The 27612-nt window shown below is 41.3% G+C and overlaps 1 long non-coding RNA gene across 11 annotated transcripts; it reads right to left on the minus strand.

Annotated features, from left to right (window-relative positions):
* Positions 1–5769: 5769 nt before the first annotated feature.
* LOC148012386 (uncharacterized) lies at positions 5770–26100 on the minus strand. Of its 11 annotated transcripts, none has more exons than XR_015689108.1 (6): positions 25106–26100; positions 23971–24988; positions 22594–22665; positions 22326–22419; positions 6188–6278; positions 5770–6066 (listed from the first exon to the last, which is right to left on the minus strand). It is a non-coding gene; the product is annotated as an uncharacterized LOC148012386 (long non-coding RNA). The 11 variants fall into 11 exon arrangements; XR_015689113.1 differs by having other exon boundaries at positions 23971–24123; positions 24890–26100; XR_015689110.1 differs by having other exon boundaries at positions 23971–24232; positions 24890–26100.
* Positions 26101–27612: the final 1512 nt, after the last annotated feature.

Genomic DNA, 27612 nt, shown 5'->3' on the forward strand with positions numbered 1-27612 from the left:
AAAAGAAGATAAAATCCAAAGAAGAACCGAGTGCCTCTAAAGATGAACAAATATTATATGTCAATAACAGGTACAAAGGCAAGAAAGATCAGCTAGTATGTGACTTTTACAAAAAGATCCAGCACACTAAGAAATTATGACATGCTAAGAAGAGGTCCCAAAAGACTTATCTAGCTGGTATTAAAAAAGAAAAAGACCATGGAGCAAAAGAATAAGAAGAAGAAGAAGAAGACCACCAGGAGAAGGACAAGCCTCATTGGTCCTTCTATTCTGATAGACTTTTTTAGCCTTGTATTGCCTAGCCCTAATGCTTCTGACATAAACTTGTAAACTGCTCATGTAACCTTGCACTACAGCCTTTGTACACTTTGTGAGGCCCCTATTAGAGCCTCTGTATATCCACCATGTCTTTGGTACCCGTACTTAGTTTTTTCTATGACAGCCTCTGGTGTTTACCATGTTTGTGGTGTGCACAACTTTGCAGGTGGTTGCTCACTAAAGCCTCTATACACTTTGTACATTTTTTATTGTGATTGAGGAGGGGTGTTGAGATATTGGCAATCACACCCAACTTAGCCTCTTTGTATGAAGCAGTATGGGCTCAAGATGCAAAATCCCATATGCACAGAGGTGGAAAGTACAACCTAGTCTATTCCTATAAAGCATTATACTTGCTCTCCTTTTTAATGCAATATATCATAATGCTTTCCTCTTTCAATTAGTGTCATTTTCATTGTCAATCCAATGCACAAGATTGTTTTTATGAGTCCAAGCTTCCATCTTAGAACCTAATTCACTTGTGGAACTGTTGTCTACTCATTGTCTATGTCAACATGAGTCTAACATTCATCTTCCATCCACCATAGCTTCTACCATACTCTAGATCCGACATTCCAACACAAGAGAATGGGAAAGTTGAAAGTACAAATAAACAAAATATGAGAATCATGTCAAAGATTGTTTTAGAAAAGAAATAAGATTGGGATAAGAAATTATATATGATTATATGAGCGTACAACATGACCTTTAAACGAACCACAAGCCACACGACATTCAAATTAGTTTATGGAGAGGAGTATGTTTTACCCCTTGATATTGAGTTACCCACAATAGGATGTAGGATTAAGCATTCTCTGAGGGATAGATGCATTGTTTGAACATTTCACAACTTTAGTACATCTCAATGAGCTCAAATTTTAGAGTTTATTACATCGAGAGGGGGCTTACCATCACATGAAACAACTTCATGACATAAATGCAAAGAAGTGCACCTTTTAAAAAGGGAAACTAGTCATGTACTATGATGTATGTAGAGAGATTTTTCTTGGGAAATTAGAGCCTAAGTGGGATGGTCCCATCAAGATAGTTTGAATAGGTAAAAATACGTCCACCATACTATTAGCAAATTTACAAGGGGTGGAATTTAAGAATAAAAGTATCTTACAAATATTAAACATTATTATCTATGAGCATACTAATAAGACAAATGCTTTGTAGGTTTATGCTACATTGTTTTGAAACTTGCAAGAGAAGTTACAACCAGTTGATGGGGGGAGCTCATTTCCTATTTGGAGCACCCATACCTAGAACAAATATAGTATTAGGAAAGGCTTGTTTAATGGAGTTAAGGATATAAGGTGACTGAGCAAGAAGATGGAACGATTGTTTGGAAGATCAAGGTCTTTTGCCATCACTGTATGACTCTCCTCACAAGCATCCCTATAGGTTTCAATGAAAAAGGTGGGGATGGAGCCTTTGGTTCACCCTCTAAATATGCTAAACTTTGATTATCATAGTTATAAATAGAGGAATTGACCATGGCTAGCTATGCAAACCCTTTATGGACATATACAATGTATTTTAATGGAGTATCTAGGGGTCCCAATAAGAAAGAGAGCATTGGGGTAGTCATTAGAGATCCTCGATGTAGAGACACAATGAAATTGGCTACCTACCTTAGGGTAGGATTTACAAACAATATGGTAGAATATAAAGCCTTGATAATGACACTGGACATTGCTAAGAGAGATGATATTTGCCATTTACTTGTAAAGGGAGATTCCCAATTGAGATTGATTCAACTAAATGTGATGTACATAGTATGCAATCCCATCCTTCGTATGTATTATCACACTGCTATAGACGATCAACAAGTTCGAAAGGGTGCCTCTTCAGTTGATTCCATGATATTGAATCCAATTTTCTGATTCATTAGTAAATTTTACTTATTAAGAAGACATATTTTTCAACTGTGGTCATGGCTTGGATATATCTCTTGATAATGAGATGGAACTTGGTTGATTATGGGGACTATTATTTGGACATGCTTTATATGGCAGACAGTGATTAGTTTGGGTGATGCAAAGAGTAGTCAAGTCCCATCTACAGTTGTTATCTTGGGTCCATAGGCTCATTAGATGGCATGTTATGCATACGCCACTTGCTATACATGTAGGAGGTATAGATCACAATTTGATGCATTAGTTTAGGATTTAGAGCCCTATTTTCTCCTTGAAATGACACATCTTGTTTTATGTTCAGTACCAGTCCACAAGGGAATATTTTATAACCTATATTTTATTTCATTAGGCTACAAGGACTGGTTCTTTTGCTAGAGTGAAACAATTTATCCCGTTGTCATGCCACTACATGGATACGGTGTGAAAAACTCTGAAGTGCATCATCATCCGACTTTCTTATTGATCAAGAGAGTCAATGACATCTAAGTCATTAGTGCTAGTGTGAGTGGTATGAATGGTCCAAAAATACTAGTTTTTTTATCATTTTGGCCTATTTTTTATATTATTTATTGTAAAATTTTAGAAAAGTTAAAAAGGTTCTAAATTAGGATGGCGTACAAAAAGCAAGTTGCTTTTTCAGCCAATTATGGGATTTTTCATAAAAAAGAAAGATGGGCGGCTAAAAACTGCACTTTGAACTAGGAGATTCTAGAGCAAGTGTCCTACAATTCTACCCCCCTTCTGAAGCTAAGGGAGCCATCAGATTTGGATTCCAAGCAGCAGAGAGGAGACTGTTATTTTGATGCACCGTTTTGTTCTACGAAAGGGCTCTAGGAAATCTAATGCCTGGAGATTGCTTCTGAGTAGTGCCAGACAAAGGATTTCATGTTCTATCAATACATATTGATTCGATTCATTGTGCTTTGTCTTTATCGTGTTTACCTCCTCTATTCATTTTCTTCTCTTCCATCTCCTATCTCTACTTCCTTCTACCTCTGATCCCCGGTGGATACGACCTTTCGACAAAAACCCCTCCGATACCATTAGACCAAGAGGACCATGTGTCTATTAGGTTAGCCACTAGCTTTGGATTTCTTTATCAGATTGTTCTTAATCTATCCCTCGTGGAATTTATGCTTTGATTTTGTTAGGAAACAGAATGAGAGCTATGTTTTGTGTTATGTTGTGTATTTTATTTGAAGCAACTTGATGCTCTCTATGTTTTATTTGTGTGTAGATCCATTCATAAGTTCAATAGACTAAGTCACTCTATCATGTGGGATCTCCAAGGAGAGTGGGATTTTAAGCTAGAAAAAATGTCAAAAGTGTATGAAAATGTATTATTTTGAGCGAGAATGTGATCCCTTTGTAGTCAGCCAACTATTTTAAGTGGCCATAAAAGACCGGTTTTAAAAGCACTTTTTAAGATGGACCTCATAGCGGTTGTATATTTTTAATAATTTTTTCAAGTACTAACTTTGACGAAGATAAGTGTCAGGCAGTGCAAGAGTCCCAGATGAACATGCCAAAATACATGCACCTTGAATCAATCATTAACAAGAGAGAAACTATATGCCCAAGCGAAAGAGATAAAAATGAAGTCTAAAGAGACTTTAGTTGGGATGCAAGGGATAGGGAGTTTATTTTGACAAAAAACGAAAAGAAGAAAGGGGGGGATGCAAAATGGTGTGATACGGGGAGGAGGGGAGGGGAGATGGGCTATACAACCTTAACATACCTCATACAACCGAGCATATCAAGCTTTCTCTCCATTTTTTTACCTCCTTTCACCACCCTCGACTTGAGAAATAGCACCCTTGATTATGAGACCCAAATCTAGTCTCTCTCTCTCTCCTCTTGTGGCTGATACTTGTGGAAAACATCAAGAGAAGATTGGGATGAGATATAGCTAACCAGCTCGAAGCAAATCGAGATGGGACCATGCTCATGCTGAGAGGCAATGAGCAATGTTGATTAGAGGGTGATTGCAAATCTGTTCATTGGCTATGCATTCGATTATTTAAACTCGAAATACGAAAAATCTCAATGAGCTTTATTTTGAATGAAAATTTGATTTTTTTGTTATTTAATGATGCAAATGATTTTATATGGTATAAAAATTGATACAAGGGTAGAATATGATGTGTTTAAGAGTTGTGATAGAGAAAATGTAGAAGTGGCCTTAGTCATCATAAGATTATTTTATAAAGCCTCAAAAAATATACAAAATAAATTGATTTTACAATAAATGAGAGAAATGATAATAAAAAATAATATAAATGAATAAAATATTGTATGGTGATTGTCATGATTTATCTTTGTTACTCTATGATTAAGAATTATAAAATTATGAGCATTTATAATAGAAATAATTAAGTAAAACTAAAAAATAGTAAAATTTTAAAAATAATTTTAAAATATTAAAAAGAGAAAATAATAGAGCATATTTTGATATATCATGGGATACGAGGCATGAGTTTCAGCCTTAGTGTACATCCATTTGTGTATTAAAGTGCTCGATTAGTGGATGTTTCCATTGAAAAATGTTGTATAATGTAAATAATGCTACACATAATGAATCAATACGCAATACGACTGAAATGCTAATTAGTTTTTTATCATGAATATCTAAAGGAGTGGAAGGACAAGTTAGCCTGCTTTTGTTGTCGTGCCACTACGTGGACACAACATGAAAAACCTTGGACTACATCATTATCATCTAGCTTTCTTATTAATCTAGAGAGTGAAATGATGGGTTAGCTTGATTTCATTATCATGCTACTATACAAACAGTGAGAAAAACCTTCCAGTGCATCATCATCTAGGTTTCTTATTAATCTAGAGAGTCAATGTCATATTAATCAATTTAGTGTTAGTGTCCATAGTCACAAGGAACTTTTAATTGTTTCCTACATAAGACAAAAAAGGAAATTTCCTATCAATTTTCTAATTAACAATACATATAAGTAGAAAAAGTAACTAATTAAAAAAATAAAACATTTCCTCGCTAGAGAAACTAAGAAATCGCATATGGAATTCATTACATATAGGAAAAATCCCCTATGATGTAGAAAATTTTCCCTATGGAAATTCCATATTTGATTTTCTAGTTTCTCTAACTAGAAAATGTTTCATTTTTCCTATTATTTATTTTCTCTACTTATGTATAATTTTTCCCTTTTTTTTTTCTTTCCAATGTAGACCTATGTTTTCCTACATAAGAAAATTTTCGTACACATAGTAGTTTTTCTATAGAAGAAATTTCTTATATAATCCTACTTTTTCTCTAACTTGAAAATATTGCATTTTCCTTAGTTTGCATATTCCTCCTTATATGAATTTCTAAGTAGGAAATTATATAGTAACTTTTAACTTAAAATTTATTTAGAGATTATTTAGTTAATTTCAATCAGGACATGATACGCATCTAATAGATTAGGTAAAATTGTTTCACTATATAGACTTTTTTTTCTTATGTCAAGAAATAGTTCCTAAATAGATTATATTTTCCTATATACGATTTCTTTTCTACGTCATGAAAAAACTTATATATATGTAACTTTATTTAAAATATTATTTAATTAATCTTTATGATGCCATAATATGGTGATACTATATTCTTACTCAAGTTGATCCCTAATGGCTAATGAAATGGTAAATAGAAGCGTCGAATTATACATTATCCCAATGTAGAATTGGAGATTTTCTATCACTTGCATCGATGCCAATGTTAATGACGAGTTGCTTGCCTATGGCTCGAAGGAAGGTTTGCTCATCGTTGTCAGGAACTTCCATATAGCTATCAACGGTTATGTCATGCATATCCCTATGCAATACACAAAGATATATAAGGACAAGTGATAAATATTTGACCAATACCCATGCAAGTAAGGATGAGGCTAACTACACCCTTTAAGAGGTAAAGTTGTTAATGAGAGAGTACTTACATAGACTCCTTCAACCCTTATAGCCTTTAGCCAATCTGTTGTCTTTTGCACCGCCTCACTCATTGCCAAGCCACCCAGAATTATAGTAAACCTGCAGTTTTTTGTCAACAAACAAAGACTTGAAAAGTACCATATCATATCGGTAAAGCCAAAATTAAACATGATTGGAACCAATAATTATGCAGGAAAAAGATTGACATGTGGACTAGTAGACCCTGCAACCTGTTAGCCTGCCCTATTTTGTATATCAGTCTCATCTCCTCGTTGTGAGCTCTTGTCAAAGTCTATCAGGAGACAGAGGAGCTTTGTCACTTTAGTGTGTTGACATTTTAGTGTGCATTTCCTTTTCGAGTGGCAACCTACCCAATTAGGGCATATCCTATGTAGTCAGCCCATTTCTTGGGCAGTCGGCTAGATTAGGGTTGCCGCCAACAAGTCGGTCAGATCTGGAGGTGGGGGGCTATATATAGCAATCCCCCCTAGTCACTCTCACTTACTTTTTGCAAATTTGACACACATTGCTCTCTCTCCTCTCGGACATTGGTGCTGCCATCTTTTCTAGTCTAATCTTATGCCCTCACTGACGCTTTGGCCTTTGTGTAGTAGGAGTGATTAGTCCACAGCTTTGTATTTACCATTCATTTCAATCACTGTAGTATTTCTTCCTTCATTTTCTGCTCTCTCTCTCTCTCTCTCTCTCTCTCTCTCTCTCTCTCTCTGTGTTAGTATTCCTTCATTTTCCATTGCCTTGTGGGATGGGCTCAACTCTCAAGCCCGATCCTACGGAGCTATGCATAGACAACTAGAGTGTTCTTACTCTAGCTAAGAACCCGGTGTTTCATGCTCACACAAAGCACATTGACTGTTAACCCTCAAACGAACAAAGGTGGAAAATCCGGAAAAGCTGAAGCAGAAGACAAGGCCAAGGTAAAAGTGAAACGGAAGACGAAGGTGCGCCAAGAAAAATCTAGAAACACAAGAAGCGCAGAAAAGTCCTAAATAAGGAAAAAAGGCGCACAAGGAAAAGCGCAAGTCAATACTTTTGTAAAAGAGTGCAAGCGCATCATAATTTAATTTAAGGAGCGATGGGCTCTCACACATGCAATTTGTAAATGTAGACGGGCGGCGGAAAGGAAGCTACGAAAATAGAAGGACAATGGGGAAAATGGCCTAGGCCACGGCCGGCCATGTAAAAACGGTGATAAGGGGATGACCGCCCAAAAGGGATTTAGGGTTTTGTATATAAAGTTGAAAAGTGAATGAGAAGCTCATTCTTGTGTGTATTCAAAAGTGGCTCTCCTCTTCTTCTTCTTCTTCTTGCTTGCTTGAGCTTGTGCTTGAGAGAGGGAGTGTGAGAGTCTGAGGGAGTGAGTGTGTGAGGGTGAGGGACCGCGGAGGAGAAGCTCTCCTTCTCCTCTCTTCTTCTCGTCTCTTCTCTTCTCTTCTCTTCTCTTGCTCACGGTGATGGAGCTTGGAGTGTGGAGCTTGAGGATGAAGCTTGATTGAAGCTTGCACTTGAATCGTGGAGCTACCGGAGTGCGCGGGAGAGGAGATAACTCGATCAGCATAGAGGTAAGCTCACTACACTTGTAGATATGGATGGTGCGTCGGCTATGTGAGAGATAGCCATTAGTGCTCGGCTTGGAACGCTTAAAACAATAAGCGGTCCGTGGGTCTTGGCAGTTCAGCGAAAGCTCCCACATTTTGGTTCCGTTGTCTGGACCAATGGATTCAAGCCTTGAGCGCTTGCGTGCTTCGAATCGAGCATTGAAGTAGGGTTTTCCCCGAACCGGTACTTGAGGTAGATAGGTAGGAAGCAAGGGAGTTTGAAGAGATATTCGATCTCCTTAGCAAGTAGGTTTTTGTTGTTTTGGACTTGGGAAAGCATGATGGAGTAGTGTAGGTATTTTTCTTATAATTTTTTCTTGCATTTAGGAAGAATAGAAGCAAAACATTGGAGCAAACACTAGGTTTTATGTTGCTGTATAACAGGCTGAAACAGGGAAATAGGGGCACAGATTCAGATTTTTGGCTAAAAGAGTATGAGGGATTAACTTCCGAGGTTGCAGCAGGCTGGGATGGGGCAATAAGAGGCCCAGGGAACCAGGAAAGACCACATTTGGCATTCTGCCTTGTGAGAAGAGAGTGAGCTGGAGAGCTAGGGAGAGAGAGAGAGAGAGAGAGAGAGAGCTGCGGAGAGACCTTTGAAGTGCTGATCGATTCGAACGCCACATTGATTCCAGATATGCCTGGCAGTTCCTTCTATTGTTTTGCACCTATTTGGAAGGCACGAGACGATTCCGTGGAGTAGGCGTTGACCTTAAGGCATCGTGCGCAATCTGCGGGCCGTCGTCCGCACCGTCGAACCAGTCCGTCCAATTCCCAGAATCGAACCATTCAATTTCACAGTCGGACCGTCCGACTGCTAGAATCAAACCACCCTTTCGAATCCGTTTCCCAGAATCGGACCACTGCGAGAATCGGACCCAGTCTCAAAATCGGACACTCGGACCCTAAAAATTAGATACACTGAAAATCGGACGGCTCAGAATCGGACGCCTGTCAAAATCGGACGTCCAATTCTAGAAATCGAACGTGACCAAAATCGGACCACTGGGCTGATCGAACCAACCCAAAATTGGACGTCCGATTCTGATAATCGGACTCCTGAAAATCGGACATCTGAGAATCGGACAGAAAACTGTCAAAATCGATCAGGTATCTAGAACGCAAATTTTGACGCATCTAAACCCCGAAATTGTCCCCAAAGGCTACATAGAGCTAAAGGCACATCACAAATCCATCACTAGGTTGAAACTTAGAGCAAGTATTTCAAAATTTGGCTATAAACGGTCCTCCAAATTGCGCATGGTGTTTACCATAACGGCCATGCGGGCCGGCAAAGACTGCCCCCCCGGACCCCCGCAGAGGGGACTCTGCCCCCTCCGCACCTCCCCCAAGTAGGTTGGAGAGAAAACGCGCGTCGTGACAGGTCCTCCAAATTGGACCGTAGTGTAGTAATGACTCTACACGAGCATGGATTCTCACTTATAAAAGAGCAACCAGAAGCCCACACCCGAACAGAGAGAAACAGAGACCCTAGAACATCAATGGGCCAATCTAGCCAACAAGGGCAAAAAGGCCACATACGTGTTGCATTCGGACTGCATCTAGTCAAAGCAAAAAGCAACAACATCAAGCTACAACAGCGAGAATGACTAGATATGAACAGCACTACACTGACGAGCCAAGATATCAATGGAGAATCCACATTTGGTCGTGCAATTGAGGACTCAAGGGCATTTGTCAGAAGGCTTAAATTTACAAGCCAAGACCCAGAAGACGAAGACATAATACCACCTGCTTATCTTAGGGTCAAACTCACCGCAAAAAGAGAGCACACTATCGATACTTTGATTGATGAAGAATCAAATTTTAATATCTTGACCTATGAAGCATGGACCCTACTAGGCTAACCAGAGCTCACACCGATTAATGCAACCCTTAGCCCTTATGGGGGACACCCACAAGCGCTCATAGGGAAGTGCAGAATCCTTGCGACAATTGAAACTGAAAGCTTGCCTATCCTATTTCATGTTCCTCCAAATAGTGCTAACTGCGGGAAGGAAACTCTCCTAGGAAGACCCTTCAAAAGAGCGACCAAGTGCAAGGCTGACTATGTAGCACAGAGAATACACCTGACACTACCGGGTGTAAGGATAGTCACAACCTTTAGTAAGGGTGACCTCATCAAACCTCGAGGGAAAGGCAAGGAAGGTGCTGACATAACAGTCAAGCCTACTAACAAGAGCAAGGGCTTGTTGGAAGAATTGATACAAGCACAGGTTGAACAAGGAGAACCAGTGAGTGAGGCCATACCTGAAACAAGAAGGTCAAGAGACAATGCCAAGGACGGGCTTTGGACTTACAAATATCGTAGAAGACCCCAAAAGAAGCCCAAGCCTTATAGACGAAGGCATCAATGGAGGGTCATCACAATGCCACAATGGATATTCAAAGCATTGCTACGTGCTCAAGGGTATTACGCAGGTAACCGATGGATTTGGGTATCAAAACCCCTTGCTAAACCTCCCTTGTCGACTGAAGGCCAGATCGTATCAAGAGCAAAGAAGCGTAGGAGGAGATCTAAACAAAAAACCAAGTCTCGAGTCAACAACAGTGGAGTGATCGAGCCCCTCATGGTCGAAATTAGGAAACCAAACGGGACCAATCGGAGGGTAGATCCTCAGCCTAGCATGCTTGACAAGCAGATATCAGATGTAATCGTTGAGGATACGCAAAAGCCACTAGTGCCCAAGGAGCCTTTGATTCCCCAAGAGGACAGCAGGCATCATAGGCACAACATTACTCATGGCAAGGGTAAATGCTCAACAAAGCAAATAGCAAAATCATCTAACAGCCACGAGCAAATCTCCCAGCCAGTGTCAAAGCCACTTAGGAGTCCTAAGTCTCCTACACACCCTTCCCCTAAACGGACACAGGAAGCACAACAGTCGTCAAGTGCAGCTACTCAATCCCAATCTCTACCTACATCAGAGCTTCCAAATGTCCAAGAGGCAGGACACGACACCATCCTTAGCTCTCAACCTAAGAATATGCCTATGCAATCCACAGTGGCTAGCTCAACCGATACTCGATCTACGCAAGTGAATACTCTAAGGGCAACAAAAGACACGATAACTTCCAATCAATCTAAGGACTTGACACCACAATCCACCAATAATAGCAAGTCCACTGAACTAGCTGCTACTACTTCCAATCAAGGATCACAGCAGTCACAGCCCTTGGTCATGACAATGCCCCTTGTGGAGCGTGTCCTTAGTAGTTCACCTGTGGAGGAGGTATCGCAACCAACTTCATTGACAACTCCACCACTTCCAAAGCACCTAAAGTCTAGGCTGGAGGAGTTAAACATAAGGACAGAGCTAGACTCTCCGAAAAGGGAGGCAGTTGTACCCTCACAACCTAGTGAGGCTATTCAACAAGCCACGGCTATGTCCCATAACGACACACTAGAGAAAGAGAATGTTGAGGCCCAACCAAGCACATCAACGGTTGACCTAGTCGAGGGTCCTGAATCGTTGAGAGATACACCTTCACTGACCAAGAAAAAGAGAAAAAAACAGCGAAAACAACAGCAGTTACATGTGGTTGTGGACCCCAAGAACATTAACACCAAGAGCGCTGGAGAGCTGAGGAATGAAGCATGGAGTCCATCCACCAATGACCCCATTGATGCCTCTCTTAATAGTGGTGAAACCTCAGACACATCCGTGTGCTCTGAAAAATCAAAGCAGTCATTACCATCAACGGTTGCTTGGAACACTCAATCCACCGCCAACAGAACTCGCATTGACTAATCAAGAGTGGATACAACGCTGTCACAACAGGGCAACAAATTTATACCAGTCACATCCAAGGAGAACCATGACGCAATAACAAAGCCTCAGGAGAAACATGGAAACCCCAAGAGCATAAGAAATCCTAGCGTTGACTAATCTTGATCGTCTAGGCCTGAGCCTAGCATGAGAGCAACTGAGCAAGCCCTCGTTGAACATAGAAGTATCGCAGAATGCTTAACCGAGTTGAATGCTAAGCTCAAAGTGTTCGCACGTGTCTATGTCCTGGCAGACATGTGCATTCCCTAAAGAGCAGCTTGAAAAATACTTGCAATTTCCCTTATCCTGGGAATAGCAAGAACATCTTGACGAGCACTATAACAAGCTCCTGTATAAACGCATGCCACTCATCTCTGACGAGGAAGCTGACGAACTATGCTTAACTGTAACATTCAATGATGTGCTCTGCCAACCAAACCTCTTAGAGATAGAGCAACTAAAGCAACAATCAGAGGGTCCAAGTCAATTCGAACAACGTTGGTGTGAAAACCGCGTTGCAATGGCCGAGCTAGGAGCCAGATCATGACAGTCTCAGAGGAGCAATTGGCCAAATGGTAGTCTCAAAGAGACCCAACCTATGTGGCACCAACTTCCTTTCGAGTGCTAATTGCCATTCGGGGTACGGACTTAGTTGAAACTAGCTAAGAGAACTCTCTCTCTCATAAGGTTCTCACTGAGGAGTTACATGTTGTTGCCACTAGACTCGGACAAGATTCAATGCTACTCGATGTTGCAAAATATCTATCGGCATTGAGTAAGCTGCCACGAGTACTAGATGCGTGTGCCACACTCCAATACAATCTGGAGTTCTACAATTGCCTTTTATACTCGAGAAGTGACATGGATTCGTAAATATGTACATAAATAAACAATGAATTTAGTGGCCCTGTATAGGCAATGTCAACGCACACAAGCAATGATAGTCAAGCACAGGGAGAAGAGTTGGATTCAACAGGCTAAGCTCCTCAGGTCCTCCTCTCACCACACATTTAGAAGTTGTGTGACCATTCCCGCCTCCAAGTGGAGGGCATGCAACCCTCATCAACACCATAGGAAGCTCTGACCAACATCTCTGAGGGTGTAGGCAAGGTACCGTCCCTTTCTATAAACCTTTCCCCCTTTCTGGTCTATCCTTCTGAGGATGAGCCCTGCCCCACTCCATGACAACCAGTCCACGCAACTTAGTATGAGCCAAGATCTGCTAATGGCTAGAGGCCAAATGAACATCATCATGGGGACCATCCCTCTACAACAAACATTGCATGCCTCACCTCTCCCCTTCTCGTCATGTGCACTTAATGACCTATTGTATAATCCCTTCCATGCGAACAGTTTTATCCTACCTCAAGGCCTAATCCTCGGTTCGCATATTGCAGGTCCCCCTACGGTAACCAACATGGAGCACCCAATGCAACTGGCTTGCAAGAACGCTATTCGTCGTCAAAGGAAGCATGCAGCACAAGCGCCCCCACCAAAACGCTACATGCCTACTCTAAAGAGGTACACGCCGAAAAGAGGCCCTAAATAACACCGCCCAAGACGCAGGCCAAAAACCCCCCAAGCCAAGAGGACAAGGGCTCAAGGGAGCACACGGGGTGTGGCAACACCAGCCGTGCAAGCTCCCACCAGACGCTTAGGCACCAAGTGCTCGAAAGAGAAGAGGACAGCTCGAGACAAGTAGGAATTTGACACATTGTTTAAAAGCATCTTGGAAACAGTTGCGGCCAAGGACTATACCATCTGGGTCCCAGCCAACATCTTCCCTGGCCTCACAGAAGCCCCTCACTAGCAAAGCCTCAGTCGCCCGACCACCCGGACTCGCCCCGCCTCGTACAAATAGAGTAGCCCCATGTTATGTAAAAGGCTTATCAAATACTCCCTGGCCATGACTTTTTGTCTCTAAAGGGTTACGTACTGACATGTTTTCCAATTGTACAAACTTTTCATATCTGCGTTTACTATGTTTCACGTCTTTAGCAAAAGAAAAAGATAATCAAGCACATGTGATAAGTATCTAAGTCAATACCATGGAATTCAGATAAGTGATGTCTCTTTATGTTGCACTGGTTTATTATAGTTGTGGCATGAGCCGTGCATGTACTCTCATGAAGTGACAAGTGGATGCAGGATGATGCAGATCTTTGTGCAAAAGTGTTCAATATCCAAGACACCACAAGACTGCCAACCCCACGAAGAGCCGGGACAAAGCCACGCTACCGAAAGCAAAAATCACCCTTGCGAATGCCCACGTCACATAGCCCAAAGCATGAGCTTAACCACTTTCTCTTTCTGGGTTACACTCTACACCGAGCACTCACAGCAGTTGTTACCCCAATTGTACCAATACCGCATGTTCCAAAGAGGATTGCAATATCTCATGTATATCTCCCCATCTCAACAACTACTTCTCTAACAACGAGGCTAGAACACACTCATCACTGTAATATCCATTTCATGAGCCTTCGAACCTTGACATTTCCCAACCCACTAAAAGGGTGATAGCCTCAATACATTCTAATGGTTGCACTCAGGCAAGTCCACCAAAAAAGAGAGAGAGAGAGAGAATAAAGAAAGAAAGAAAAAAAAAAGAACAAAAAAAGAAAAGCAAAAGAAAAAAAAAGGAAAAATAAAAAGCGCCCACAATCACAGCACAGTCCCTAGGGGTCCTCAAATTAGGTACGACCAATGACCTTGGTCGGTTGGCTCCATCCCTAGTCTCCTAGCCCTTTAGCATCACCCACAATTGTTCAGGGCACATCAAGGGCAGGACATACCTAGGAAGCTTATCTTGCCTATAGTTAGACCTGTCACCCTAACCCATTCGCACGATTCCCTCTTACACTCTGCCTTAATACCATTGCAATCAATTGTGGTAAGCACCGTACGAATGGCCATGAAAAGTACACTGTCCTCATCACACAGGTCCAATAGCTACCAACTACCGACAGTGCAATGTCCCTGTGTTCAATTATGTTACGTCGTGCAATCACAACGCAAAGGATGTCGCATACACCTTCACGTGTACTTCTCAACATGGACGCCTTTGCTTCATTCACACATTGTTATGAGAAACCAGCCGCGGTCTTCTAACTACATAATATCTAAGTATGCACGAGCACTCACATAATATCGACACCGAAATATATACAGAATTTGGGTCCCTAAGTGCAAGACAATACTCTCAGCTTACTTAGAGTTCGACCTGTCTCCCAAACTAATTGAACTATGTCTTGTGCACAATAAAGAAGACTAGCACTATCCCTAGGGAGAGACCACCTATGAGAAGTTTTCAATTGCAAGTATTGAAGACTCCAACGAAAGTGTCGTTCGCTCTTGATTGATACCCAACTCTGAACTCTTATCCTTTATCATCCTGCAAGCCCGTCAAAGAATCATGTGCCGAATCTCCAACAAACCAACACTTGTGCTGGCCATCAGTGCAATCCCCAACAAAGAACAACCCTACCACTAACTCCAACAACCCTACCACCAGCCACCTAGGCCACCAACGTGCCCCCAACAACCTTCCACCACACCACCACCAACACTCCTCCACGGCAACCATCAATGTCCCTTTCATCCACGTCTTCAGTGCATGCCAAAGCCTGCTACCCACGACGGTGAGTGCCAGGGGACTGGCGCTCCTCTAGGAGGGGGGTAATGTTAACCCTCAAACGAACAAAGGTGGAAAATTCGGAAAAGCTGAAGCAGAAGACAAGGCCAAGGTAAAAGTGAAACGGAAGACGAAGGTGCACCAAGAAAAATCTAGAAATACAAGAAGCGCAAAAAAGTCCTAAATAAGGGAAAAAGGCGCACAAGGAAAAGCGCAAGTCAATACTTTTGTAAAAGAGCGCAAGCGCATCATGATTTAATTTAAGAAGCGTCAGCTCTCACACATGCAATTTGTAAATGTAGACGGGGGGTGGAAAGAAACCTAAGAAGATAGAATAACAATGGGAAAAAGGGCCTAGGCCACGGCCGGCCATGTAAAAAAGAGGATAAGGGGATGACCGCCCAAAAGGGATTTAGGGTTTTGTATATAAAGTTGAAAAGTGAATGAGAAGCTCATTCTTGTGTGTGGCCAAAAGTGACTCTTCTCTTCTTCTTCTTCTTCTTGCTTGCTTGAGCTTGTGCTTGAGAAAGGGAGTGTGAGAGAGTGAGGGAGTGAGTGTGCGAGGGTGAGGGACCGGGGAGAAGAAGCTCTCTATCTTCTCCTCTCTTCTTCTCTTCTTTTCTCTTCTCTTCTCTTGCTCGCGATGATGGAGCTTGGAGCATGGAGCTTGAGGATGGAGCTTGCTTGAAGCTTGCACTTGAATCGTGGAGCTACCGGAGTGCGCGGGAGAGGAGGTAACTCAATCGGCATGGAGGTAAGCTCACTACACCCGTAGATATGGATGGCGCATCAGCTATGTGAGAGGTAGCCATTAGTGCTCGGCTTGGAACGCTTGAAACAATAAGCGGTCCGTGGGTCTTGGCGGTTGAGCGAAAGCTCCCACATTGACGTTCAGTACCACTATGTTTGAGAGCAGATCATGGACTTGAAGCTGGGAGTGGACTATTGTCCCATGGTGGACAATGGTTGATTTCTTCATGAAGCCTTTGCCTCAAGCTTCATGAGATTGTTAGGTCTTTAGACCCTCCCATGATCTGAGAGGGGGTGTTAGCCTGCCCTATTTTGTACGTCAGTCTGTCATCTCCTAGTTGTGAGCTCCTATCAGAGTCTTGTAGGAGATAGAGGAGCTCTGTCAGTTTAGTATATTGTTGTTTTAGTTAACATTTCCTTTTTGGGTGGCAGCCTGCCCAATGAGGGCATTTCCTATGTAGTCAGTCCATTTCTTGGGCAGTCGGCCAGTTTGGAACTGCCGCCAACAGGTCAGCCAGATTTGGAGGTTGGGGGCTATATTATACCAGCCCCCTAGTCACTCTCACTTATTTCTTACAGATTCAGCACACTACTCCCTCTCCTCTCTGACATTGATACTACCATCTTTTCCAATTTGATTTGGTGCCCTTAGTGATGCTCCTTGTTGTTAGAAATCAAGCTCACCGTCAGTGTGTCTTCATCTATGACCGACATCTATGACAGCTAGTGTGTACAGTTGTCTACATGTGACTACATTAATAAGTCGGGTTAGTAGTCAGTCAGTGACCTGACTAGAGTTAGTCAGTCTAGTCTACATTTATACTAGGTCACTTTATCTTGTAGTGTGTGTGTGTGCTTTTCAGTTAAGTGTGTGGAAATGAAGGAATGAGCTTGAGAGCCTGAAGGCTCATGGATATGGAGTCTTTCCCTTTCTCTCTCTCTACTCTTTGAACATGGTATCAGAGCTTCATCCATGAGGCTGTGGGAGAATGGACATGACAACTTGCAGTGCAAAGGAGATGGAAGTAAGGAATGAGGAAGAAGCTGGACACTTGCAAATGAAGCCATAGTCAAAGGAAGGAATCAGCGTGGACTGCCTTCTGAAAATCGTGGACTACCTCCTGAAAATCAGCAACCTGTGTCTGAAAATCGTGGACTGCCTCCTGAAAAACAGCAACCTATATCTGAAAATCTGCGCCTGCTGATCTGAATGGACAGCAACCTGTATCTGAAAATCTGCGCCTGCTGATCTCAGTGGACAGCAACCTGTGCCTGAAAATCTACGCCCCCTGGTCTGAAAATCTGCGCCTGCTGATCTGAGTGGACAGCAACCTGTCAATCTTCAATGGGGCACCTAGACAAGGTTCATAGAACATGTATGCTCACTATTGAAGATATTTGAAGTGTGCAAGGAGTAAATGCTTGTGTGGGAGCTCTGTTATGAGCTGGAGTGACAGACAGACCTGTAATCATTTCTGAACTGCTGTAAACATGAATGGACAGCATGCATTCAGTCATTACTGACACACAGGAGCCTTGTACTACACTCAGAAGGCATCTTTGGAGCACAAGAATGTGTCAAAGCATGTATACATTGGATCAAATGTCTTGGAGCTGAGATCTTTTGCTCAGAATACTCAGATCTGAAAATCAATGACAGGCTGAAAACTGACATACACAGTTGCTCAGAATACTCAGATCTGAAAATCAATGACAGGCTGAAAACTGTCATACACAGTTGCTCAAAATACTCAGATCTGAAAATCAATGACAGGCTGAAAACTGTCATACACAGTCAATGACAAGTACTGTGCATTACTGAAGCAATACAGGTCATCTTGGGGGTTCCATCATCTATATGAACTGGCCTATACATGCTGAATGCATGGAGAATTGAAGCAAGCAATAAGCATTATTGAAAACTGAATTTTGAAGCTGAAGTAAATGCAGTTACACTGTCCTAGTTAATTACAAACAGCTCATGAGGTTTATGCCATTGATCAATGAAGACAGGTTGTCTATGCCTACTCAAATGTTCATGTATTGAACTTGCCACTACAAAGTAAATGTATGACATGGTCAAAAGACATTTTGGAGCTGCTTGGAGCTTGGTATGCTGAATTCTGGTTGACTGCAACCTGAAACTGAATTTGTTGACACACTCAGTTTTGGACTTGAAATTGCTGCTGGTTACTCACAGTTTACAGTTTTCAGACTGCATGTATGTACCCTGGCAGTGAGGTTACATAAGCTTAAGCTGAAGCAAACACATAGCTTATATATTGACAGTTATATCTCCAGTTGAGACACTTGCTTGAGGGTTGTTTTGGGGTGTCAGTGGGCTGAAATACCCTGGTTTTTTTTTGCAATTTAGTGCAGAAAACTGTCATAAACTGTTACGGACCGAACTTAGTCAGTCATACTTATTGGACTGCAGGGAGTCAGGCACTTGATAAACAGTCTATTGCATCATGGCTAATGCACATGGGACTGACAATATCACTCAGATAGTTGGAGAGAAGTTGGATAATAAGAACTTTACATTATGGAAATTCAGAATGAAAAACTTTCTAGTTGGCAAAGGTTATTGGGATTTATGTACAGGAGATGAAGTTGCTCCTGAGTTGCCTGCACACAATCCAACAAATGAACAGAAAAGAGCCTACAGGCTATGGAATGAAAGAGCATGCAAGGTGCTGCATTGGTTTTCCTTATGTATATCTGATGCTATGGTAATTCAAATCACTGGATGTGAGACTCCAAAGGATGCTTGGGACATACTGATGAAAAATTATGGAACCATGACACATGCAAGAAAGATCCAGTTGAAACAGCAGTTCAACAACATGTCTAGGAATGGCAAGACCATCCAGACGTATACCACGGAGATTAAGACCATAGCTGATCAACTTGCTACTATTGGCTCAAGTGTATCAGAAGATGATATGATTGTTATTGCTTTGAATGGCTTAGACAAAGAGTACAAAGCTTTTAACACTTCCATTTCTGTCAGAGAAGAGCCCCCTAACTGGGAAGAGCTAGTTACTTTGTTGCTGCGTGAGGAAGTCAAACTTGGTTTGAATATAGGTTCTAGTGCATCTCCGGCTTTATATCTTGAAACATAAGGATGATGTGTTTGATGCATTCAAAGACTTCAAGAAACATGCTGAAAATGAATTGGGCTGTTACATATCATGTTTGAGATCAGATGGAGGAGGTGAATATGTCTCAAACTACTTTGACAGGTATCTTGCTAAACATGGGATCAGAAGACAGCTCACATGCAGTTATACACCGCAGCAAAACAGTGTTGCAGAGAGGAAAAACAGGGTTTGGATGGAGTCAGCTAGAGCTATGCTGAATGAAAAATGTCTGCCAAATGGTTGTTGGGCTGAAGCAGTGGTGACTGCTGTATATGTGCTGAATCGAACCCCTACAGCAGGGATTCATGATGTCACTCCGTATGAACGGCTGTATGGTCATAAACCTGATATTTCACACTTGAAGGTATTTGGCAGCATTGCATATGTGCATATACCGGATGAGAAGAGGAAGAAATTGGATCCTAAGACAGTGAAAAGTGTGTTTATTGGATATGCACAGGAACGGAAAGCTTATAAGTGTTATGTACCTTCTACGCATGAGACACTCATAAGCAAAGATGTGGTATTTGATGAGTTAGCATCTTGGTATGGGAATCCCATTGCAGTGCCTACTGATGGCTCACCCAGTATGAGTCATGCTGAAAACACTCCTGCAGAGAGTACTTCCATGACTGGTCAGACAGGTGATGTATCATCTACAGTGAGTCCTTGGACAGGTCGATTACGGAGTCGCACTACTACATCCACTGACACGGATATGTCAGTGAGGGGGAGAACCGATAAGGGAAAAGAAAAGGTTTTTGAAGATGTAACAGGTCCACTCACTGCAGGTTATGATTCATCTAGCAGTGACAGCTTAGATAGTGAATTGGGGATTCCGTCTATTATGACGCTAGGTGCTAGACAGAGCCGTTATGTGCCGCCTCATGAGAGGCAAGCTCACAGTGAGCCACAGCTCAGGAGATCAGAGAGGGTCAGACGACCTGTTGACAGGTATACTTACACTGGATATTCAGCCCGTCATTATGCTTATATGACGAAAGTAACAGGTTTTAGAGAACCAAGTAAGTTTAATGAGGCAGTTTCAGATGAGAATTGGCGTGCTGCTATGGATGAGGAATATTCAGCCTTGGCTGAAAATGGTACATGGGATTTAGTACAGTTGCCTGAGGGCAAAACACCTATTGGATGCAAGTGGATGTATAAGGTAAAATGTAAATCAGATGGATCATTGGAAAGATATAAGGCCAGGCTGGTTGCAAAAGGGTATGCGCAGCAGTATAGTCTTGATTATGAGGAGACTTTCAGTCCTGTAGCAAAGATGGCTACAGTTAGAACTGTGATTGCTTTGGCAGCAGCTAGAGGCTGGAAACTATGGCAGATGGATGTAAAGAATGCATTTCTCAATGGAGAATTACAGGAAGAGGTTTACATGGAACAGCCTGAAGGCTATGTACATCCAGAATTTCCAGCACATGTATGTCGGCTGAAAAAGGCATTATATGGGCTGAAACAGGCACCCAGAGCATGGAATGCTCGCATCAGCAGTTATTTACAGCAACATGGTTTCCGATTGGGAGATGCTGATCATAGTCTGTTTGCGAAGAAGACAGATAGTGGCTATGTTTTCCTAGTTGTCTATGTTGATGACTTAATCATTACAGGAGATGATGAAAATGAGATTGTTGAAATAAAGACGTGTTTACAGGCTGAATTTAAGGTCAAGGACCTTGGAGAGCTGAAATACTTTTTGGGGATTGAGGTTGTTTCTACACCTCAAGGCATATGGCTGCTACAGAAGCAGTATGCTCATGACATGTTACAGAAATATGGTATGGCTGATTGCAAGCCTATGGATACGCCTTTGGAGCAGAATGTCAAGCTGCAGATTGATGTTGGGACAGAGATTGAGAATGTTACTATGTACAGACAGATGGTAGGCAGCTTGATCTATCTCACGATCACTAGACCTGACTTGAGTTATGCTATGGGGCTGATCAGTCAGTTCATGCAGAAGCCTCGCAAACCACACTTGGATGCAGTCAGAAGAATTCTGAGATATGTAAAAGGTACCGCAGATCATGGGCTGTTTTATGCATATGGGAAAACCCTTGACTTGATGGGGTACACTGATGCTGACTGGGCTGGTTGCATATATGACAGGAGGTCAACTAGTGGCTATGCATTTGGATTGGGTAGTAGCATGATCAGTTGGCAGAGTAAGAAACAGCCTACAGTTGCATTGTCCAGTACGGAAGCAGAGTATCGTGGTGCGGCCTTAGCGGCCTGTGAAGCTAAGTGGTTACAGAAGTTACTGAATGACTTGGGAGTACACTTGGACAGCAAAGTCAAGCTGTACTGTGACAATTTGAGCAGTGTTATGTTAGCAAGCAATCCTGTTTATCATGCAAGATCAAAACACATTGAGGTTCACTACCATTTCATCAGGGAAATGGTTTTAGCAGATCAGATTGACTTGGAGCATGTGAAGACTGAAGATCAGGTAGCAGACATCTTTACCAAATCACTTGGTAAAGATAAGTTCATTCACTTTAGACAGCTACTTGGAGTGATGCAGATGATTTGAGTTTTGTTTTTGAGCTTGAGGGGGAGTGTTAGAAATCAAGCTCACCGTCAGTGTGTCTTCATCTATGACCAACATCTATGACAGCTAGTGTGTACAGCTGTCTACATGTGACTACATTAAATAAGTCGGGTTAGTAGTCAGTCAGTGACCTGACTAGAGTTAGTCAGTCTAGTCTACATTTACACTAGGTCACTTTATCTTGTAGTGTGTGTGTGCTTTTCAGTTAAGTGTGTGGAAATGAAGGAATGAGCTTGAGAGCCTGAAGGCTCATGGATATGGAGTCTTTCCCTTTCTCTCTCTCTACTCTTTGAACACGTGTTGCATGCAGGGACTGATAAATCCACAGGTTTGTATTCAGCATTCATTTCACTCACTATAGTATTTCTATCAACTTGCGATCAAACTGCTTTGGATCTTGTTCGATTTAAATTCTTGCCTCTATGGCAATAAAATTTATAGCCTTCCTCCCAACATACTCAAGGACCTCCATGTCCTTAGTTGTTATAGCCTTCCCACCGTTCAATACATCCCATAAGGAAAAACTAGTGTTAAGATCCAAATTGATTTATTACATTTTATACACAGCTTAGAAGTAAAACCTTAAGAGTACTTTTAATTTATCATGGCACTGCTTAGAGCTGTAAAATATATGTCAAAAAGGTACCTCAAGCAATCCTGGGGCAAGAGTTCCAACTTTGTAAGAGAAGCTTCCTTGCTTTTGAAATGTCTTAGCAAAGTTTTCAGCCAACTGCTCTATTCTGCACAAAGATTAAATTATCAAGCCACAAAAGTCATTCTTCTTTATTCTCAAAGTTCTGTCTCTCGCATCAAAAGTCTATAAAAATAGCTTGCCACTACTGAAACCCAACGCCCCACCCCAACCCAAAACAAAAAAAAAGCTCTTGAAGTGTGCACTTTTGAATGAAATTCACCCCGCCTTTCAAAGTAGTTCCAAAGGCCTGCCATGCTCCTCTTGCCAAGTTCTCCATTGATGACTCAATCACCTTCAACCCTTGCAGCAAAAGCAAACTAACCATCAAGTCAAGTTCAAATTGGTTACAAGTGAAAGGAACTTACATAGCACAGAATGCAAAGTATACGTGTCCAAAAGTAAAATCTTGGCCACCTTGCTCATCTCATACTCATTTGTCCATGCACTTCCCTAGAGCATAAACTGCTCTAGCCATTTGCCTTAATCACATTCTAGGTGCATTCCCACTCATCAAAACCACAAACTGCCTCAAGTGCAAAACATTAATGAGGCAGAGAATTTTTAGCAAAAGTCTATTAAGGAAATTTACTTGTGTTATCCTCACTACATGGCTAAACACTTGCAAATGTGCCTATCATGAAGCTCAAGGAACCATCAAATTTTTAGCTAAAGCATAGCTGCTGAAGCTATTTTGAAGTTATATGCAGTCCCATGTGCAATAACTACAACAATTGCTAAGTCTCTACTTGAAAGGGTGGTGGTGAGACATACATATCCAGAGTTGTGTGCATGTCCCTAAACCTGTGGGGTATCCGTTTGGCTCTATTTAGAGCTTACCCAGTAGTAAACCCAATGTGGTTTAAAGCTCCTTGTGCTCCTCCACCTTTAGACTATCTAGTCTAGTGTCTAAATGTCATGGTCAGTTTGAATCTCTAAACTTGTGGACTACCCAGTTGGCTCTGATTTCAGCTGCCTCTAATTGAGGTGCATCACAGGCACCTGTGAACTAACTAGTTGGCTCAGTGAGATTATTGAAACAAACCATGCTTATTGTACTCATTTGAAAGCCAAGGCCATGAGATGTTTCTATGCCAGGGTGCTAATGATGGTGACAAGGCTTGTATTGGTGGGAACATATCAAAATATTTGCATCTTATGACCAGGCAGTTTAGGATTCAATATTCTCTAGTCTATGTCTTGTGACAAGGCAGTTTAGAGGTCTTTATCTGCTGTCAGAATTGTGTTTTCAGAGCATGCAGGTTGCCCTACTATTTGCCCAGCTGCTACACCATCTCGAAGTGTTGATGTCATCAACTAGTCAGCAAACTCTGCATTTTCTCCACACTTGACTGCATACCCAACATCATTGGAAATCTGTGGACTACTGTTGCTTCTACTGTGTTTCAGGAAATATATCTCTTCAAAATTATGCATATTCTTAAACACAATGAAAATCAGCCCTTTTCACAATCAGAATCAGCAGCAACAGGCTTGCATAAACTTACTTGCAAGTCTCAAAACAATTTAGCTCTTGTTCTTCAATGATATTATCTAAAAAATATTGGTGCTTTAGATTCTAAGGATAGTAGTATCGCACCTGTAAGCTGTTTTCATCATTAGCATGCTTAACTTTGGTGTTTCAGCTTCATCTCTTGTCTCCCAAAACTCTGCTCATTTTTGGTGCCTCCCCTTTCCCAAGCAACACCTTCCCAATCGAATGGCATATAATCATGGGACCTTTGGCCCCTTACTACAACAGATCTCACAAGTATCATTCAATTAATACAAAGTCTACACATCCATAACACATCTGCTTCACATGCTCAAAAACTCACACACACACAAGAGCTGCAACAGTCCTGTACAAAGAGCAAGAAAGTGTATTACTTATGGAAGCAAAGAAAGAGAAACTAAACATTTAGATTTGCATGATATATAAATATAATTCATGAAAATAGAAAATTACCATAAAAAGCATGGGTGCATCTTCATCAACTACTAATGGCTACCATTTTGGTTGCATGACAAAATAGTAATGTCACCAACAACAATGCAGAATGGTAAGCAAATAAGAGAAATATGGTTTGGAAAAAGGTTAGAAGCATTTGTATGACTAAAAGTAGGTATCCATGCTCATGAAGATTCAAAAGCTTCAAATCTGGATGAGAGCAGTAAAGTGACATCAAGTCATACTATCAAAGCTAGTTGCATCATATTCCTCATACTTTGAATTAGCTACACTACCAAACACTTTCCTTGCGTAGCTCACATCTTAAAGCTATGATTGCATGCGATTACTATGTATCTATCCAAAAGTTTTGTGATGGTGATGATTGTACAAACAATATAAATCTTGTTCAAATAGTGATGTGGAAAACCTATTGAGACAAAGCCAAGATTTTTTCAAATGTTATATTGGGATTGAAAACTGTCACGATAGATCAGCTTAGTGTAGAGATTGCTAAAGTATAAATGCAATAGTAAAGTTAAAGATTACCAATTTGCAGAGGACATACATATGGTTGTTGAAAGGCTATTGATGATGATGGATGCTCTTTGGCAACCTAACACCCTGCGGCTCCAGTAAATGCAGATCTTTGTAATACCACCAGTATCTTAAAGGAAAAAAACCTTGTTTAGTAAATGGCGTAAAGTAGTCCCCCCTAACACACACAGAATTTGAACCACAGTCATGTCGCTCTTTGGAACGTCTGTCCCTTGTTCAAAAAAACCTGATTTTGGTTGGAAACTTGATGTGGATGGTGACACAAAGTATCATGAAGCTACTCTAGCTACTGTTGATGATGGTAGCTTCTCTAGAAACCTTGTCCTCTCCAGCAAACCCATAGGCCAAAGGGTTCCCTCAATCATGAAACACAACCTTGAGAAAATCTTTCTTTGCTAGGAATGATGGCCCTAATTTTCCACGAGACACTGCTGTCTGCTGATATGACCTGTGTTTCCCTTCTAACATGCTTGATGAAGCCCCACTGTCCTCTATAGTAGATGCAAAAGAACCCCAAATTTTTGCCTTCATTCCCCCTTTGATTCAACCTGCCCATCTGTTGCTCTTTTTCCTCTACCCTTTTTTTGTATGGCGAGCAGACGAGAAGATTTACAAATTGGATTGTGCAAGAAGAGGACAGAAATTCCACCATCATGCTCACGCGTCACATTGTTCCTGATAATTTGGGAGATATTCATGAGCAGCATTTGGAATGCTCATCAAACATCTTCTTGCAAACCATCAGGATTCTGCATTCTTGCTTTGTAGCTGCCATGATTTGAGGGCGTCCACTACCAAACCCGGATGGAACCCTCTTCTTCCAATAGTGGTGGCTCTCTCTTCAATTTTGAATGATGCTTTGTCATCGTCCATGAGCATTACGAACCCATTGGCAGGCTAGCTCTAATTCTGTCAAAATCCATGTCCTTCGATTGCGGCACTACCCTCACGGGTAGATACCAAGCCAGACCGGTGGTCTTCGTGAAGCCTCCAGATCTCTGGGCCACTTGCTGTGTGCATAATGGTGTTTCTACCAAGGGATTCCACAGGTGTCCCATCGAGCTAGGATCGGAACCCCCGCAGTAAGGCCTGTTCACAAAAGGGTGGATGCCTCGGGGAAAACAGAGACTCTGTACTCACACAAACCTCTGATCGTGGAGTCGCTTTGGGCATCTTCCCACCCATAGACGCATTTTTAGAAAAACCTCCATACTACCAGTCAACTACATGCCCTCTGTGAAAACCATCTAAAACCTCACTAAGTTAATCTATTCAAGAAGCAAATATTCCAAGGCCAATGTGAACCATTTGTTGAAATTCTTTTTGAGATAGGTCACATGTAGGTAAATGATGCTTTCATGAATAAACATAGCTCTGGTTGTCAATACATAAAAGACATTGTATGATCTTAACTTCATGTAAATCACGATTCATGAGTAGATTAAAGGATCCAGATCAGTGACTTGTTTAATCTCACTTTCTTGGACAATTTATTCTTCGAGCAACCTCTAATGCAAAAAAAACATATTAGCACACGCACTCTAAGGGACAATGCATAGCCTACTTATCTATATTCTCATTCTTATTATCATAATCACAAATAGTGAGTTTTGAGCTTATTTAGGCTATTTTTGCCTTTTATTTAGAAATACAAAAAAAGAACAACATGTGATAGCTCTTCTTCATGCAACTAGGGCATTAGTTTAACGAATTTATGCACCAAGTATCTTATTTTTTCTTCATGAGGAATACCACCGCCTTTATCTCCACCATAAACAATGTCCTGTTAAGGAAGGCATTGGCTCAAGAAAGCCATATAACATCTTGGCTATGACTTCTTCCTTATTTTGTTGCAACCTATGTATAGGAGATCGAACTCTAATAGGTGAAGTTCTATCCTCCTTTTGCTTTTGTAAGAAATTCTTGATGCAATACAAGCACTAGCTTCCAATGCTCTCATTGTACTCCTTCATATTGCTTACAAGGGTTGATTGCACCTTCAATCTTGATATAGAACAATTGCAAATGCCAACACACCCTATCATTGAAATAGAGGTGATCAAGCCTAGTTTGCCCTTGATAATTGATTAGAGTGTAGATTTTTCCATGTCAATTCCCAAAGAATACTACTTGTGTCCACATCTCATATGTTAGATCAAAACATCAAGCAACATTACCATATTAGAATCACCTAAAAATATGACTTCCATATCAAATTCTAGTTGAACCATCTTAAGCCAATACCATGAAATGGGGCATTCAAAAGAACAACCCACACATGTAAAAGGATGGGGAAAACTTACTATAGGGCACTATAAATAGAGCCCTCCTGAGAGAAGTAGTCTTCTCTCTAGAGAAACCCTAATAAATTGGTCAAACATGTATCGAGAAGATAATTGCAATTTGACATGGAAACTAGTAATTTAGGGGGGCAATTAGTGCCTTCCCATGAAATATTTCACATTCATCTTGAGGAATGCTTTTTTATTGGTGCTTCTCAAGTGTATATTTGTTTCACTTAATTTCATATAGTCAACTTAATTTCCCAGTTAATGTTATTGGTTGATTGGTGCTTCTCAAGTATATGTTTGTTATAGTTGATTTCATGAAGTTAAGTGCATGTTCTTAGGGATGATTTGTGAGTCTAGTTGTTGGTATGATCAAAAGCTGGAGGCTTGAATCTTCTTTGACATTATGTGGCCTTCCAAATGCTACAACTATTGAATGGTCTTC

This window comes from Lygodium microphyllum, chromosome 27 (genome assembly GCF_053477565.2).
Source record: "Lygodium microphyllum isolate KBCC chromosome 27, Lygodium_microphyllum_v1.1.10, whole genome shotgun sequence".
Lineage (NCBI taxonomy): Eukaryota > Viridiplantae > Streptophyta > Polypodiopsida > Schizaeales > Lygodiaceae > Lygodium > Lygodium microphyllum.